At 39.5% G+C, this 18,129-nt stretch overlaps 1 protein-coding gene across 13 annotated transcripts in view; it reads right to left on the bottom strand.

Moving 5' to 3' along the window:
* Nucleotides 1–18,129, bottom strand: part of TMC1 (transmembrane channel like 1) — a 397,188-nt gene that overhangs the window by 354,754 nt on the left and 24,305 nt on the right. The window contains exon 4 of one of the 13 annotated variants that reach the window (XM_085018974.1): nt 9,668–9,833. The exons of the other annotated variants lie outside the window; for them this stretch is intronic. The gene's annotated coding sequence lies outside the window, so the exon portion shown is untranslated. The remainder of the gene's footprint in view (nt 1–9,667; nt 9,834–18,129) is intronic. 13 annotated transcript variants of the gene reach the window in all.

The raw sequence follows: 18,129 nt of genomic DNA, 5'->3' as shown, positions 1-18,129 counted from the left end.
TGAGTTCCTGCTGTGGCTCAGCAGGTTAAGAACTGGACTAGTATCCATGAGGATGCAGGTTCCACCCCTGGCCTCACTCACTTGGTTAAGGATCTAGCATTGCTGAGAGCTATGACACAGGTCCCAGATGTGGCCCACATCCCGAGTTGCTGTGGCTGTGACGCTGTCTGGCAGCTGCATCTCTGATTTGACCTCTAGCCCAGGAACTTCTCTACGCAGCAGATGCAGCTCTAAAAAAAGTCACCACCCCCTCTCCCCCACAAAAAAAAAAAAAAAAAAAAAAAAAAAAAAAAAAAAAAAAAAAAAGAAGAAGAAGAAGAAGGAAAGCCAGGGCAAGAAAACTTGGGTTCAAATCCCACCCCTACCACTTATTAGCTGAGCGACCTTGAGTCACTTAACATTTTGAGTCTCTACTTCCTTATCTACAAAATGTAGTTTTCTACTATTACCTGATATGATATATAACATGTGAAGTACTTCAAACAGTGCCTGGCAAAGCCCAAGTGCTCAACAAATACTAGTTGTAACAATGATTATTATGACTCAAAGTAGAAGAATATTAGAGGAGCTAGAACCACATTGGAAAGGATGTCATAAAGATTTAACTACCAACTCTGGCTATGCTGTGCAAACACACAGTGGTGGGGTTGGTGCAGACAGACTAAGGGCGAAGGGCCCATTCTGTTAGCCTATTAGCATGCAAGTCTGCCGTGCATGGTCAATATCATGAACTATCATGGGATTTGGATACTTATCTTTTTCACAGCACTCATTGACTCACTACCAACATTGGAATATACCGTGACTCTCTCCCCTTCACTACGGTCTTGACTTTCAGGTTTTTTTGTTTGTTTAGTTTGGGGTTTTTTTTGGGGGGATGGGGGTGTTTATTTGTTTGTTTTTAGGGCCACATCTGAAGCAAATGGAAGTTCCAGGGCTAAGTGTCAAATTGGAGCTACAGCTGCCAGCCTAAGCCACAGACACAGAAACTCAGGATCCGAGCCATGTCTGCGACCTACACCACAGCTCTTGCCAACACTGGCTCCTTAACCCACTGAGCGAGCCAGGGATCAAACTCGCATCCCCATGGATATTAGTCGGGTTTGTAAACCACTGAACCACAATGGGAACTCCTGGTCTTTACTTTCAAAATGACCAAATCTCCCTGGAAATACATATCCAACTGCCCATTCTCACCCTTAGTCTCTAAACCAGACTTAGAGAAAACTGTGTTCACTGGGGCATGTTGGAAAGAAAAACTTGCAAGGACTACTTGCAAATAACAAGTAATACAGGAAATTACACCCAGTGGATTCTTTTTTAGCTGCTTCTTAGTATACGGGCACACTTGACTCACCTCTCTGTGAGCCCTTTTGGCCCACATTTTCTATCTCATCCCACCGAAATATCTGCAGCACACTCCTCCTCATGTCTTCCGAGATCCACTCCTGCTCCCCAGCCCCAGCTCTGAATGGTTCCTTTCCTACATCGTCAGACCACAGCCCTAGCCTGACCTCTAACATCAAATCAAGTCAAGTATGCATTCCACTGCTATACTGCTATGAATTGTTCAACAACGCTTAGGTCCAAGCTCCTTGGGGAAAGGACCTTGTCATTACTACTTTCACTTTGCAAGGTACCATGTGTATTCCCAGCAATGTATAAATAATAAGTCAGGTTAAAAGTAGATTTTCTATGTGTTCAAGTTGTTAAATGAAAAATGGCACCTTCTGTTTCTGATTTTAATGCCCTTATTTACTAACACTCATTATATTTTCATTTTTGGTGAAGAAAGAAGTATCTCACTTTAATTTAATAAGATCTACTCTGGTGATTTTTTGAAGTAATGAGGCTTGCCCTTGAGTTTAAATTTAAACACCAGGTCACCATGCAAAAATTTCAAAGCCTATTTCTCCCTCCAGTAATAATGTATTTTATTTATACACTGTTTTCTTAATCAACATGTACTATACATTTAAGTATTTGTTAAACGAATAAATGGATGAGCCTCAGTGGCCCCCATGACAAGGTGAGAAGGTAAGCTGAGTTGATAATAATTTTCCGATTTTACTATTAAGGAATTAGAAGTCTTAACAGTGGTATCATGGTCATGATTTGAATCTAGGTCTCCTGAATCCAAGTCCTAAGCCAGATTTATCTGATGATCATTTCTCTACATTATGATTTCCCAGATATATTGGCATATCACCTTCAAGATTGTGCCATATCTACATACCATCTACACTATTGTTTGTTATACATTTTTCTTTAAATTCATTTTGATGAGTATTATACTAGACAACCATATTTTTCAAAGTTCAACCATGCATATCTTATATCCATGTATAAATATTGACACAAGCCTGCTGCCTAGCTGAGAACCTCTACTACACCTCCCTACTCCACAAACCCTACCTCCTCTAACACATTCATACCTTAAGATTTAAAAAAAACTAATATAAGGAACAAGTATCTTTCATGCTTCTATCATTTCATGCTTCTATCATTTTCTAGGCCTTCTATTCTCCTTTCTTCCCTTTCAGGGGGCCCTGGAAAGGCCAAACAAGCATTGACATCAGGCTCTCCTCATTCACCGAGGTTCTAGCTGCTGAGACAATCTGGGAGTCAGCAGTGGGAGGCTCTTTCCTCAGCTAAGATAGATAGCAGTGGGCATTTGAATCACAACAGCCCTTTAAAGAGATCCACAACCTTCCTCTCCAGATCCTATTTCTTTCTTTCCATTTTACTGCACTCTACTTAATTAAGACCTTTATCCTCTCATGGCTGGGTCCTTGCAATAGAGTTCTTCCTAACTAGTATGCCAGTTTTCCGCCTTTCTAACGCTATCTAATCACCCCAGTCTTCTTCAAGCTGTTTTGAGATCACTCCTCTGCTTACAATTTCTCAATCACCACTCCTGGGCATCTATCCAGAGAAAACCATTACTTGAAAAGATACATGTATTCCATTGTTCATTGCAGCACTACATACAATAGCCAAGACATGGAAACAACCTCAATGTCCATCGACAGAGTGGCTAAAGAAGATGTGGTACATATAGACAATGGAGTATTACTCAGCCATTAAAAGGAAAGAAATAACACCATTTGCGGCAACATGGATGGACACAGAAATTATCATGCTAAGTGAAGTCAGTCAGATGCTGAGACACCAACATCAAATGCTATCACTTACATGTGGAATCTAAAAAAAGGACACAATGAACTTCTTTGCAGAACAGATGCTGATTGACAGACTTTGAAAAACTTATGGTTTCCAAATGAGACAGGTTGGGGGGTGGGGGAGATGCACTGAGGATTTGGGATGGAAATGCTATAAAATTTGGTTGTGATGATTGTTGTACAACTATAAATGTAATAAAATTCATTGAGTAATTTTAAAAAATTCTCAATAAAACTTTCCCTCACCCCTCACCCCCCCCCATCACCATACTGTCCTGGAGAAAATAATTAAGATCTTAGTATAATGAGGAAAGAGAGTCCCCACACTCTTCCTGATCCTATTCTGAGGGTAACACATAGTTGAGAATTCCTTACCCATCCTGACTGATTTCAACCTTGGCAATGATTCCAAGACAGTAAGACCTGGCTTAATGCATTCAAAATGGTTTAATTCCTCACATACGTCCAAAATAGACATTCAGCTGGTCTGTCCCAGAATGGCCCTATTGTTACTGAAATGTTGAAATATTTTTCTACCAGTTGGCAAACAGCCACTACTACTAATCCCCAGGTGTCCTTCCACTGCCTCAGTGGACCTGGTCCTCCTTCTCTCTTTACTTAGAGAAAGTAAAGCACAGAAGAGGTCCCATAGTTCCTTGTCCAATTAGTTCTTAAGTATTTTGAATATCACTATCATGAGCTAAATTTTCTATCCCCGAAATTTATATGTTGAAGTCCTAACTCCTTGTACTTCAGAACGTGACTGCTCAGGGAGATATTAAATTACTTAATTCTAATGTAAAAAGTAATCAAGGTAAAATGAGATGGGTTCTAATCCAACATGACTGTTATCTTTATAAGAAGATGAGATTAGGGAACACACAGACAGACATACAAATACACACAGAGAGGGAAGACCAGGTGAAGACAGAGTGAGAAGATGGCCAATTACAAGCCAAGGAGAGAGGTCTCAGAAGAAAGCAATCCTGCTGACACCTAGATCTCAGACTTCCAGCCTCCAGGACTGTGAAAAAAATAATTTATTTTGTGTAAACCAACCAATCTATGGCACTTTGTTATGGCAGTCCTGGAAAACTAAAACAATCACCCCTCACCACAATCACAATTGATGAGGTAAGATCTGAAACTTATAAGGTGGATTAGAAGTTGAGAGGAGTACTATCAATTCCCAAGGGTGATTACTATGCCTATTCCAATGCAAGCTGGTGATTGCTTGTGCAGAATTTATAGTTTTTAAATATTTTTTTAAATTTATTTATTTTTTTAGTCTTTTGTCTTTTGAGGGCCACACCCACAGCATATGGAGGTTGCCAGGCTAGGGGTCTAATCAGAGCTTTTGCTGCGGGCCTATGCCAGAGCCACAGCAGCGCCAGATCTGAGCCACATCTATGACCTTCACCACAGCTCATGGCAATGCCGGATCCTTAACCCACTGAGCAAGGCCAGGGATAGAACCTGCAATCCCATGGTTCCTAGTTGGATTCGTTTCCACTGCGCCACGACAGGAACTCCCTGTTCGTGCAGAATTTTTAGAAAGAGCAAATCTTTGAAGCCACAGTTGACTCCAATCTTGATTTAATAATCTAGAATTCTTTGAAGTTCCTATTCTTTGAAGTTCCTATTGGAAGAACAATTATGGAAGAACAATTACGGAACCCCTCATTTCTAATTTCATGAGACAGGGTTTTTCTCTTGTATTCTTTTGTCCATATTCTTTTGATAATGGCTCAAGAACCATCACCATATTGCATCTCTTCCAAAAAAATTTTCTACATTTTCCTTGTTGGAACACTTTCAGATAAGGATGTAGAGAGGACTCCTTTTGATAATGCCTAAAAATAGTACTTTCCCCGATTATAATTTTATTAGACTTTTCAAGTGTACCAATTATTCTCATAAACAAAAAAGACAATATTTAAGCAAAAGCCTTGACATCAAATGGACTTATATTCAAGGACTGGCTTTGCCACTGGTCATCTGTTTGAGCTTAGATGCATTGCCTAACCTCTCTAAGTTATATCACCTATTAAAAAAAAAAAAAAACCTCTTTATTCATTCAATACATATATAATGAGAAAATCAAATTACACATACAGTCACACTTGTACCTGAGACTAGAGATGTAGTGGTGAACAAGACTTATAACCTTTCAAGGGAACAGACATCAAACAATTACACAAATGAGGATTTAACTGAAAATGAAACAAATGCCATGAGAGACAAAGTAATGAATAAGGACTGAGTACATTGTTCAAAGAAGACATGACAACTGATCTAGTGGAGAATGGTAGGGAAGACAGAATTATTCCTAGAGGAAATGACTTGAAGGTGAGATTTGAAGGTTGAGAAGTTGTCAGACAGGAGAGGAAGAAAAGAAAAATGAAGGAAAGCTGTTAGCTTGGTAAAGATCTGGCATGGAAAAGACCCTAGCAGTATACATGAAATACTGAAAAGAAGACCAACATGATAGAGAAAGAGGGGTTTCAAAGAAGACTGAATTCACAGGCAGGACTTATGTGAAGGTTTTGTTAAGGAATTTAGACTTCATCTAAGGACAATGAGAAGCCTATTGGTGGGTTTTAATTAAGAGTAAGACAAGAAGAAATTTAAATTTAGGATCTCATATGCCTCTGTGAGTATCGATGTAAAGTGTTTTGCTATTAATTACATAACAAATTCCAAGTTCTTTATTAGCATTCTCATTTACAGCTGGAGAGTGATTTAGTCACCAGCTCTGTAGATGGAGTTTCCTCTGATCTGAAAAAAAGGAAGGAAGGGGGGTAGGGAGGAAAAAGAAAAAGAAAGAAGGAGAAGAAAAAATTGGGAAAAAACAGCTCTAGACAGCCAAAGCCAATATTTTTGTTCCTCATTTTATAGATTAAAAAAATTAAGAGGTCACATGGAATTCCTGTCATGGTTCAGTGGTTAAAGAATCCGACTAGGAACTATGAGGTTGCGGGTTCGATCCCTGCCCTTGCTCAGTGGGTTAAGGATCCGGCATTGTCGTGAGCTGTGGTGTAGGTTGCTCTGGTATAGGCCGGCGGCTACAGCTCCGATTTGACCCCTAGCCTGGGAACCTCCATAGGCCATGGGAAGCAGCCCTAGAAAAGGCAAAAAGACAAAAATAAATAAATAAATAAATAATAAAAAAATTAAGAGGTCACAGAGACTAAGAAACTTGCCCTAGGCCACAAAACTAGGAAGTGGCAGCTCTGGGTCTAGAACACAAGGGAACAGTTAAAAAGGTTTTAGAGGAGAAGTTTCTGTTGTGGCACAGCGGAAACAATCCAACTACATACGAACCATGAGGTTTCAGGTTCCATCCCTGGCCTCACTCAGTGGGTTAAGGATCCGGCATTGCCATGAGCTGTGGTGTAGGTCGCAGACATAGCTCAGATCTGGCATTGCTGTGGCTGTGGCATAGGCTGGCAGCTGTAGCTCCGATTAGACCCCTAGCGTGGGAACCTCCATAGGCCATGGGTGCAGCCCTAAAAAGCAAAAAAAAAAAAAAAAAAAAAAAAAAGATTTTGGAGGAGGGAGGAAAGAGGAAAAAAAAACAAAATACTGTACTGAACACCTACTCTGTGCTAAATGCTTTAAATATATTATGCTATTTAATCTTCAAAAAAATCCAGAAAAGTAGGTATAACTATGCCCATTTTCAACGGGAGAAAACTGAGAGTGGAGAGATTACATTTTATGTCCCAAGTCTTCTGGCTCCTGTTTTAGTGAACTTGCTATTTATAACGGCATTGCTCTTTTCCGGATGATATAAAGGGCCTGCAGACAATATCAAACTCCAAAAACTGCTTTCTTCATCCCAGATGGAAGGAAGAGGGGGATAGGTGATAAATGCATACTTTAAACCAGTGAATAAATCCCCTTTTCTTAAAGTTCCTCTGGGAAAAGGCAAGATAGATCATAAAGGAAAGGAAGACCTTTGTCCACTTCCTTTCTAATCCTAATCCATTTGAGTAATCTTCTCTCAGACACACACACACACACACAAAAAAAGACTAATGGATAGGTAGGTAGGTAGGTAGGTAGGTAGATAGGTAGATAGGTAGATAGGTAGATAGATAGATAGATAGATAGATAGATAGATAGATAGATAGATTGATTGATTGATTGATTGATTGATTTTAGAATCTTGCTGAGGACCCCTTCTACCTCTTTTAAAATTCTGTTTATCTTTTTCACATTACTGGATGTTAAGTCTACAATTAAGAATGTAACTTTGTTACAGTATGTGTAGCAGTGTGTGAAATGGTTTAAATCATAGTGTCAGGATTCAGACTGCTTAGGTTCAGATGGCCATCTCCATCATTTGGACACTGCCTCACTTTCTTTATCTGTCACGCAACATTCTTCTTTTGTATTTTTTAACCATTTTAAAATGTTTTTAAAAAATAATTCTTAGCTCACAGACGACTGAAACAGGCAGCAGGCTAGACATATCCACAGGACAGTTTGCAAATGCCTTCAAACAAAAGACCTGGAGAATGATAAAACTGATGAGTTATGTTTGGTGGAAGACATTCACCTTATAAGTATAGAAAAATCAATTCTATGATTGCACAAATGGAGCATTTTAATTGTAAAAAGAACTGGCTCCACCAGTTTAGATATTTGCCAATATTTAAGTCACAAATTGAAAGTGGCTACATTCATTCATTCATTTCTTCAACAAATATTTATTAAATGCCACTAGGTCCCAGGCACTGTATGACATACTAGGGTAAAAGAGGAAATATTCTACAAATTCATTCCCAGGATACTTTTTCAAAATTACTTCATAATATTGCTTTAACTTGCTTGGGATCTTAAATTTTTTTAATTAAACTTTTTTAATTCACAGAAATGTTTGTCTTTTGTTTTTATTCATCCAACCCAAGCTGTGCAAAACTATAATGATTAACAAGAGATAGTGTCAGCCCAAGACAAAGGTACTATTTACTTAAGTAACAAAAGAGCTTCTAACATGAATGACAATGAAACTTCATATTCAAATAAGATGAGAAGCCAGTACATGTTTTATTATGTGCATCAGAGGTGGTTTAATTAAAAATAACTATAATAGTTTCAGCTAAGGAAAAGATACTTTATTGTACCTTCCCATCTCTAATAGCATGAAATTAATTCTTAGATACAGTGATTAAGTGTAAGTGGCCACTTTTCAAGAAAATAATGGTCACAATGTACTAATCTTTTGCAAATCAGGAATTGGGGCACTGCAGTGACAATCTGATTATCAAAAGTATTTAGTGCCTCTTAATTATCTGACTCAGAAAACAAGTCTGTTCTTCTTTCTATCTGAGTGTTTTTGAATATATTTGTAAGCTTAGGTGTGGCTTGATATTCATCATCTATAACAGTAAGAAATTAGAAATAGCCCAAATGTCCACAGGGAAAGGAATATATATTATTATAAAGCCATACAATGGACTATGGCCATTACAAAAGATTATTCTAAATCAACATTGGTGGAAAAAAAGTTTACATTAATAAAAAGTTTTTTAGGCGTTCCCATGGTGGCTCAGTGGTTAGTGAACCCTACTAGCTAGCATCCATGAGGACGTGGGTTCGGTCCCTGGCCTCACTCAGTGGGCTAAGGATCCGACGTTCCATGAGCTGCGGTATAGGTCGCAGATGCGGCTCAGATCCCGTGTTGCTGTGACTATGGTGTAGACCAGCGGCAACAGCTCTGATTAGACCCCTAGCCTGGGAACCTCCATATGCCACAGGTGCAGCCCTAAAAAGACCAAAAAAAAAAAAAAAAGAGTTTTTTAAAAAGCAATTTATGAAATAGCATTTATAGTTTGATCTTATTTATATAAGGTCACATACATTAGGACACTAACCCAAAAATTTTACTTATTTATTTATTTTGGTCTTTTTGCCTTTTCTAGGGCTGCTCCCGTGGCATATGGAGGTTCCCAGGCTAGGGGTCCAATCGAGCTGTAGATACTGGCCTACACCAGAGCCACAGCAACACGAGATCAGAGCCGCAAGCCACATCTGCAACCCACACCACAGCTCATGGCAATGCTAGATCCTTAACCCACTGAGCAAGGCCAGGGATCGAACCCACAACCTCATGGTTCTTAGTCCAATTTGTTAACCACTGCGCCATGATGGGAACTCCCCCAAAATTTTAAATGACTATTTCTAGATGACTATAATTTGGGTCATTTGCTTTTTGCCATCTTTTCATTTTCTTCATTGTATGAAATTTTTTACTGTAGGAATGTATTGGGTATTTGTTTAATCCTTAATAAATAAAGTTTTTTGATAATCTATAAAACTAAAAATGAGCAACATTTTTATGATTAACATATGATTTATGATATGTAAATTACCAATTCAGTAGCAAAATTAGTAATAAGTATATAGAACCTGTCAAGAATGGCAAGCTTTGACTCAGAGAGTGTAGATTAATCAAAGCTATTGAAATTTACTGGTACCTTTTTGAGAACACCAATCTATTCCCACTATTCTGCTTTCAGCAACATTCTTTCATTTAGAAACTTAGAATACTGTTAGCCTTGTGTTCCTCTCCATGCCAACTGCTTTCTAGAAGCTCAGAAGCCCAGCACTGGGAAGTTCAGAGATGAAATCAGCTCACTAATCCTACAAATAAATGAAGGAACTGAGACAGGGAAATGATATGACCTGCCCAAATGCCCCTCAGCTAAAGCTTGTCAACACAATCTCTCTATCTCATCAATCATAGAAAGTGGTATACATTAAATATGTACAGCTTTCGTTTTGTTTTGTTTTTCTCCTTTTGCCTTTTCTAGGGCCGCTCCTGGGGCATATGGAGGATCCCAGGCTAGGGGTCTCATCGGAGCTGTAGAGCCATAGCAACGCCAAATTCAAGCCGCATCTGCGACCACACCACAGCTCACGGCAACGCCAGATCTTTAACCCACTGAGCGAGGCCAGGGATCAAAGCCGCAACCTCATGGTTCCTAGTCGGATTCGTTAACCACTGAGCTACAGTGGGAACTCCGTACAGCTTTTTAAAATATGTAATTATACCTCAATAAAGATAAAGTTATCTCAACCCCATCATCAAACTTCCTTAGTCTCCCAGAACTCCCACATGAATCCAAACTAAGCTTGAGCAGGGATGTTTACTGTCCTGGCTTGGCTTGTACATACCCACAGAGTTCTGGAGTGAAGTAAAAAGTGATTTAAAGACACTAATAGCTATAACCTATAGAGAACCTACTATATACTTTACATAAAATATCACCCCAAACTTGCATTACAACCCACAAATCTTGGCTCTTCAATTGATACTACATGGCCTTCCTGACAGGACAGGTCAGAGTAGTAAGAAAAAGGCTTTGAACATCATATAACAGAAGGTAATATAGAAGAAGAAAATGCTAAAGGGAAGGTTATTCCTGTCCAGTGGTGCTCTAGAGTTTAGAAGAATGAAGACTATGAAAAGCCACTGGATACAGTATTTAGGACATTTTCAATACCCTTTCAGAGTTTTATTCTCCCTCCTGTCATGTTACTGTGAAATCTGACCCTACTTGGCTAAGTGAATTTAATTACTAGGACTAAACTGAGTCTACAGTAAGGGAATTATTTTCTGAAAGTAAATGATTCATCTGTATGAGGTAAAGGAAATTTTTCAGGAAGATGAGTTGCTATTTAGCAAATGCCTTCAGCTTATCAGACAGTGGTAATCATTTATTGACTCACTCACTCACTTCTGCAGTGAGCCTAATCTATAAAGTCTATAAATATGCTCTGTAAACCATTCCTCATTCTTCCCCCTCTCCTATCCCTACCTTCTTGCCTAAAGCTATTACAGTAGTCAGCAGAAACGTGCAGTTAAAATAATCAACCACAGCAAATAGGATGTGATTCTGGCACATTCCCCTGAAGTCAGACTAGCTCTTAACTGTTTTTGTTATGAAGAAGTTCATATTCACATACTTTAAAACCTGTTATCATTATTTACCTTTAAGTGTTTTAATCACTCCCATTTCCCTGCTTCTTTCCTGTCTACAAAATATCTGAATTTCTAATGACACACATTCTATTAGCCCATTCTTAGCACAGTAACTATCTTCCACATCTGAGTATAGATTAGTGATCTAACTTTTTCTCAAAGTGTAATCCACTGACATTGTGTCCTAGATCAGCACTGTCCAGTAGAAATAGAACGCAAACCATATATGTAAATTTTTTTTTTTTTTTGGTTTTTTTTAGGGCCTCACCCGAAGCTTATGGAAGCTTCCAGGCTAGGGGTCTAATTGGAGCTGTAGCTGTCGCCCTATGCCACAGCCATAGGAAGGCAGGATCTGAGCCTCATCTGCAACCTATACCACAGCTCATGGCAATGCCAGATCCTTAACCCACTGATCGAGGCCAGGGATCCAACCCATGTCCTCATGAATACTAGTCAGATTCATTAACCACTGAGCCATGACAGTAACTCCTTCGTATACATAATTTAAAATTTTCTAGTTGCCACATTAAAAAAATTAAAAACAGAGTTCCCGTCATGGCTCAGTGGTTAACGAACCCAACTAGTATCCATGAGGAAGAGGGTTCAATCCCTGGGTTAAGTGGGTTAAGTGGGTTAAGGCTCCGGCATTGCTCAGTGGGTTAAGGCTCCGGCATTGCTGTGAGCTGTGGTGTAAGTCGCAGATTTGGCTCAGATCCCAAGTTGCTGTGGCTGTGGCATAGGCTGGAATCTACAGCTCCGATTAGACCCCTAGCCTGGGAACGTCCATATGCCCCCAGTGCAGCCCTAAAAAGCAAAAAAAAAAAAAAAAAAAAAAAAACTGAAAAGGTAAAATAAATTTTCATTATACATTTTACCTCATCATATCATACTATCATATCAACATTGAATCATATCAACATTGAATCAGTATTTTTAAATTGTTAAGGGGATGTTCTAAATTTTTTTTCCACTAAGTTTTTAAAATCCAGTGTGTATTTTACACTTTCAACACATTTCAATTCAGACTAGTCACATTTTTGTGCTCAGTAGCCACACATAGCTAGAGGATGCTATACTGGACAACATAGATCTAGATCCTGAATGAAGTCGTTAAATGAGATCAGACTTTTATCTGGGCCTTCTGTTAAGGTCCTCTCCTTCCTCATCTCCTCTCTACCACCACCACCCCAATTTAGAAATATAATTCTTCCTGGAGGAGTTCCCATTGTGGTGCAGCAGAAACGAATCCAACTAGGAACCATGAGGTTGCAGGTTCGATCCCTGGCCTCACTCAGTGGATTAATGATCTGGCAGTGCCGTGAGCTGTGGTATAGGTCACAGACTCGGCTCAGATCCTGTGTTGCCTGGGAACCTCCATATGCCGTGAGTGCGGCCCTAAAATCAAAAAGATATATATATAGTTCTTTCTCAGGTCAATCTTTCAAACTAAACAGAAGTTATGCAGACATTTCTATAATCTCTCTCCCACTCTCCCTTATCTTGCAAACCCTTCATTTCACAAATGGGAAGTAGTGCCCAGGGAGGTTGGCAATTGACCCAAGGTGACATAGTGGGTAGGACCTAAATTCAATCTTACTGATGATCAGACAGAGGCTTCTGACTTTCTTAAGAACCCAACCATTTCCCTTCCCCTCACTTCTATTTTAGAGCTTAGAAACTCTTCTTTTCAGACTCACCAAGAAGAAAGAGTTGCTCTCACTTACCCTTCTCCTTGAATATTAAATTTAGTGGCCAAAATTAAACTGATCCTCCAAGAACAACAGACAGATTTAAAGTATGTCCACTGGCAGCTGAGACCTGGCAACTTCTCTTTTCAGTCCTTTAAGTATAAAGTTAATAAACCGTCCTACTAGGAAGGAAGGAGAGTTTATTCACTAGCCTTCTTTCTGACTAAGCGTTATGCTACATGCATTCATTTCACTCAGAAGACTGGAAGATTAGGTTCCAAAATGTTATGATAGTAATCTCTCTGGTTGCCACTAGCAATGTGTTATTGCTGCTTATTTGTGCTTTGGAATTTTTCTACAATTAATACATATATTATTTTTGTGTAAACAAATAATATATGTAAATAATAAATGAATGTGCCTAGTACCTTTTATAAAGAAAGAGTATGCTCATCCAGTCCTGGTTTAATTTTCCTAGATCTACAAAAAGAAGCTTAAAAAAATTTCATTTCCAATTTCAGATAATCGTTTAAATATTTTCCAGGAGTAGAAATGGAGACACAATGCAGTCTGAGGCCCTACTGTATAAAAATCATGCATCAGAATAAAATGACTTAAAGTAATTCAGGATGAGCACCCAGAGTATTCCAGTTAGATTTCTATCAGTGCAGAATATGACAATACTTGATCCCTTCAGCAAAGCTCAGGGTAACCATTTATTGTACTCTTCTTTTCTCAACCACCAAAAAAAAGCAAAACAAGATAGGTTACATTCAGCTTCTAATATTATACAGCCAAAGAAATTGAGAAGGGTCACATTTTATGCACTTTCAAAAAATACGTTCTGTATTAGGTAACTTTATTGATCATTTTCAACACACAAAAAAAGTAAAATTCAGAGCTCACGACATGGCTCAGCGATAACGAACCGGACTAGTACCCATGAGGATGTAGGTTCAATCCCTGGCCTTGCTCAGTGGGATAAGGATCCAGCATTGCTGTGGCTGTGCTGTAGGTTGGAAGTTGCGGCTCTGATTTGACCCCTAGCCTGGGAACTTCCATATGCCACGGATGTGGCCCTAAAAGACAAAGAAAAAAGAAAGAAAAATTCCCACACATATCAATCTGACTTGAATGATTCATACTTTAGCTTTCAACATACTATGTGGAGATGGGGAAAGGAGAAAACCATGTATTTTCCTAAGATTTTCATGTTGATATTCCATGCTATGATAAAATGAAGCATGAAAGTTCCCATGTAGCACAGCAGGTTAAGTATCTGGCATTGCCACAGATGTGATACACGCTGCAACTGTAGCATGGGTTTGATCCCTGGATGGGGCACTTCCACATGCTGCAAGTGTGGCCAAAACAAAAGAAAAAAGAAAAAGAAAATGAAGCCTGCATGTCTACAGGCAGAAAGTATTTATTTTATAATTGTTGGTACAGATGCACTATTTGGTATAAGTCTGGTACAAAATGCACAACTACATTAAAATAGCTGTTACTATTTCATTTAAATTAAATTCCATAATATTTAAGGTTAACTAGTGGAGTTTACAATACAAATGAATAAAAGGGTAAATGTTTTGCAATTCAAGTTTACAGGACCGTGTTTATAGTTTTGTGTGTTTAGATGTCCATTTTATTTCTCCTAAAATAGTGATATATCTTTAGTTTAGAAGATGCAAAAAAGATACCAAAAAAGCATCTAGCCTAGTAACAGGATAAGTCTTTGGGATTCTCAGTAAACTGGTGTTTATAGATAGAGATTCTGCTCTTTTTGTCAGGAGAGGCAGGGGTAAGGGGTGCAGTGGAACTGAAGAATTTGCAAATAAACTTGAGAACTAAGTGTTCTTGAAAAGAAACCTTGAGGATCACCTGATGCAATGTCTTTCTTCACTTCAGAGGAGACAGTAAGTCTTTCAATTTCATATCAGAGTTCTTGCTATATCATAGAGAGTATTCTCCAGTTCGCTAAGTGGTGGAACCCCCAGAAGTCAACTTTTTTGTGGAAACATTAAAATGATAATATATTTATGTCTGCCTGCGAAACAAAAACTATTACCAGCAATAAATATGATTCTATTATATTTATATGTTATATTCAGCCTTGACTATGTCCGGGGTAAGGGGTGGGGATGACTTCTTTCAAAGGTTTTCTATTTATGTTTGCATGCTATCTATTCATTTGGTTTCCTGCACTCATCAGCAAATAAGCAGTACAAGATGGCAATGATTTAAGATAAATTTGAAGAGAGTGAACTTAAATGTAGAAATCCTAAGTTTATTTTATTTATTTATTTATTTATTTATTGTCTTTTGTCTTTTTAGAGCCACACCCACGGCATATGGAGGTTCCCAGGCTAGGGGTCAAATTGCAGCTGCATCTGCCAGCCTATACCACAGCCACAGCCACATGGGATCCAATCCATGTCTGCAACCTATACCACAGCTCACGGCAACACCCAATCCTTAACCCACTGAGCAAGGCCAGGGATCAAACCTGCATCCTCATGGATGCTAGTCAGATTCATTTCTGCTGAGCCATGACAGGAACTCCCCAGAAATCCTAAGTTTATTATCTTTTTTCTAAAACTAAGATAAGGCCATACAAATATCTAATCACTACACTGTACACCTGAAATGAATATAACAGGTCAATTATAACTCAAAAAAAAAAAAGAGGAGACCAATTTAATTTTATGTCAACTATGGTGTATCTGTGCTCCCTTGGAGCCTAGTTCAGTTTTTTTGAAATTCTAAGTTGGTTTTCATTTGGTATAACAGAGATAAAACATTTGAATGACTATTTTTGCTTTGTTTTCAACCCACTCTGCTAAAATCATGTGGTTACTGCATGTACCTATGCTCTTCAAAAGATGTTCTTAAATGAAGAGGTTTTGAGAATATAAGGACTCTTTTATTGTTTTGGGGCAATTACCACAATCAAACTAATTTTGAAAAGTACTCAATAAACTGCAACTGGGACTCAGAATAAAGATGGTGGAGAAATAGGGTATGGGCTCACCTTCTCCCAAAAATACATTAAAAAAAAAAAACAAAACCCTACATGTAGAACGATTCTCACAGAACATCTACTAAACGCTGGCAGAAGACCTCAGACATTCAAAAAGGGCAAGAAACCTCCATGTAACTGGGCAAAACAAAAGGAAAAAAAAAGAGAGAAGAAAGAAAAAGGAATCAGAATGAGACCAGCACTCCTGGGAGGGAGCTGTGAAAGAAGAATGTAATCTGCACACTGGGAGGCCCCTTGACTGATGGAGAAATCAGCTGGGATGGAAGGGAAACCTCAAAGCCTTGGAGAAAAGTACAGCAGCCAGTTTGGGAAGGGCAAAACAGAGAGAGACACACAAATGATCAGTACCAATACCCAACGCACCTCAGCCTGAGACACTTGAGTGGGGGCTGGGTACTTTGGAGGTCAATTTTGGGCAGATGACTAGGGTTGGTTATGTAGAAACAGCGTGAGGGGGCTAGGGAGTGGGGTGCCACAGCCAAGGGAGTAGGAGAAGAGGGCTTGGCCTGCCAGAGAAGCAAGGCAACATTTTGGGCAGTGTGAGGGGGAAAGGAAGGGCAGGGCCACCATAAGAATTTCTTTCTCTGCACGTGTGTGGGCTTTTAGGCGGTAGAGCACCTCTTCTGCAACAGGCTAAAGGGGCAGATACAAGCCGTCCCAGCCATCTCAGACTCCAGAGGTGGGTGTAGCCCGCCACTGCCTGCCACCTCCACCACTCCAGGTTCTGATGCCACTGTGGAGGGCCCTGCTACCAGGTGCAGCCCACCACTCCCACCTCCCTCTAGGTCACCATCAAGGCCAAGGGCCCAGTGATCAGGCAGTGACTGCAGGTGCCTCCCACTGCCCCAACCTCCCTAGAGCACTTGTAGGTTATGCAACTGCACACTCCTTATCAAGGGGATAAGAGCCTGCACACATTGGGAAAGAGACAGCAAGCATTCAAATCAAAAGCAACCCACAGGCCAAAAAAACAGTAAACCTACACAAGCTACGCAGGGATGCTCTACCATATAAATAACCCTCCAAGAATATAGTAGATAATTTACAGAGTAAGAAAAATATGAGCAAAATGAAGAGCCACAGGAACCACTCCCAGTTAAAAGAGTAGGAGAATTCCTCTGAAGAAACAAAGAGTGAAAGAGACCTCTTCACTCTAAAAGACATCAAACTCAAAAAGGAGGTAATAAACATACTGAAGGAGTTTAGAAGAGCTATCGGCAGTAATGCAAGTTACTGTAAAGAGGAACTAGAAACTATAAGGAGGAGCCAAGAAAAATTAGAAAATTTTTAGAGATGAAAGCTGACCAAAGGTAATGAATAGGAGTTCCCATCGTGGCTCAGTGGTTAATAAATCCAACTCGGAACCATGAGGTTGCAGGTTTGATGCCTGGCCTCGCTCAGTGGGTTAAAGATCTGGCATTGCCATGAGCTATGGTGTAGGTCACAGACGCAGCTCAGATCCTGTGTTGCTGTGGCTGTGGCACAGGCTGGCAGCTAAAGCTCTGATTAGACCCCTAGCCTGGGAACCTCCATATGCTGCAGGTGTGGTCCTGGAAAAAGACAAAAAAAAAGGAGAGAGAGAGAAAAAAAAAAAAAAAAAAGGCAATGAATAGAATGAATAATGCAGAGGAATGAGTAAGTGACTTGGAAGGTAGAATAACAGAAATCACCCAATTAAGACAGGAGATAGAAAGCCAAATGGACAAAAAAAGAAAAGAAAGCAATATAAGAGAACTATGGGATAATATAATGCATGCCAATCTATGCATAATAGGAATCTCAGAAGAAGAAGAAAGAGAAAAGGGAATTGAAAATGTATTTGAAGAAATTATGGCTGATGGAGTTCCCATCGTGGCTCAGTGGTTAATGAATCCGACTAGGAACCATGAGGTTGCAGGTTCAATCCCTGGTCTTGCTCATTGGGTTAAGGATCCAGCATTGCCATGAGCTGTGTGGTGTGGGTCACAGACGCAGCTCGGATCCCGCGTTGCTGTGGCTCTGACATAGGCCGGTGGCTACAGCTCCAATTTGACCCCTAGCCTGGGAACCTCCATATGCCTCGGAAGAGGCCCAAGAAATGGCAAAAAAGACCAAAAAGAAAAGAAAGAAAGAAATTATGGCTGAAAATTTCCCAAGTCTAAAAAAGGAAACATATAGCCAGATACAGGAAACACATAGGATTCCCAACAAGGGGAACCCAAACAGACCTATACCAAGACATGCAAT

The sequence above is a fragment of the Sus scrofa genome, chromosome 1 (genome assembly GCF_054392235.1).
Source record: "Sus scrofa isolate SSC_HxYL_T2T_F1_AM1 chromosome 1, Sscrofa_HxYL_maternal_Yorkshire_Landrace_v2.0, whole genome shotgun sequence".
Taxonomy (NCBI): domain Eukaryota; kingdom Metazoa; phylum Chordata; class Mammalia; order Artiodactyla; family Suidae; genus Sus; species Sus scrofa.
The sequence above is the reverse complement of the archived record's forward strand: the minus strand, read 5'-3'. Positions and strand labels throughout refer to the sequence as shown.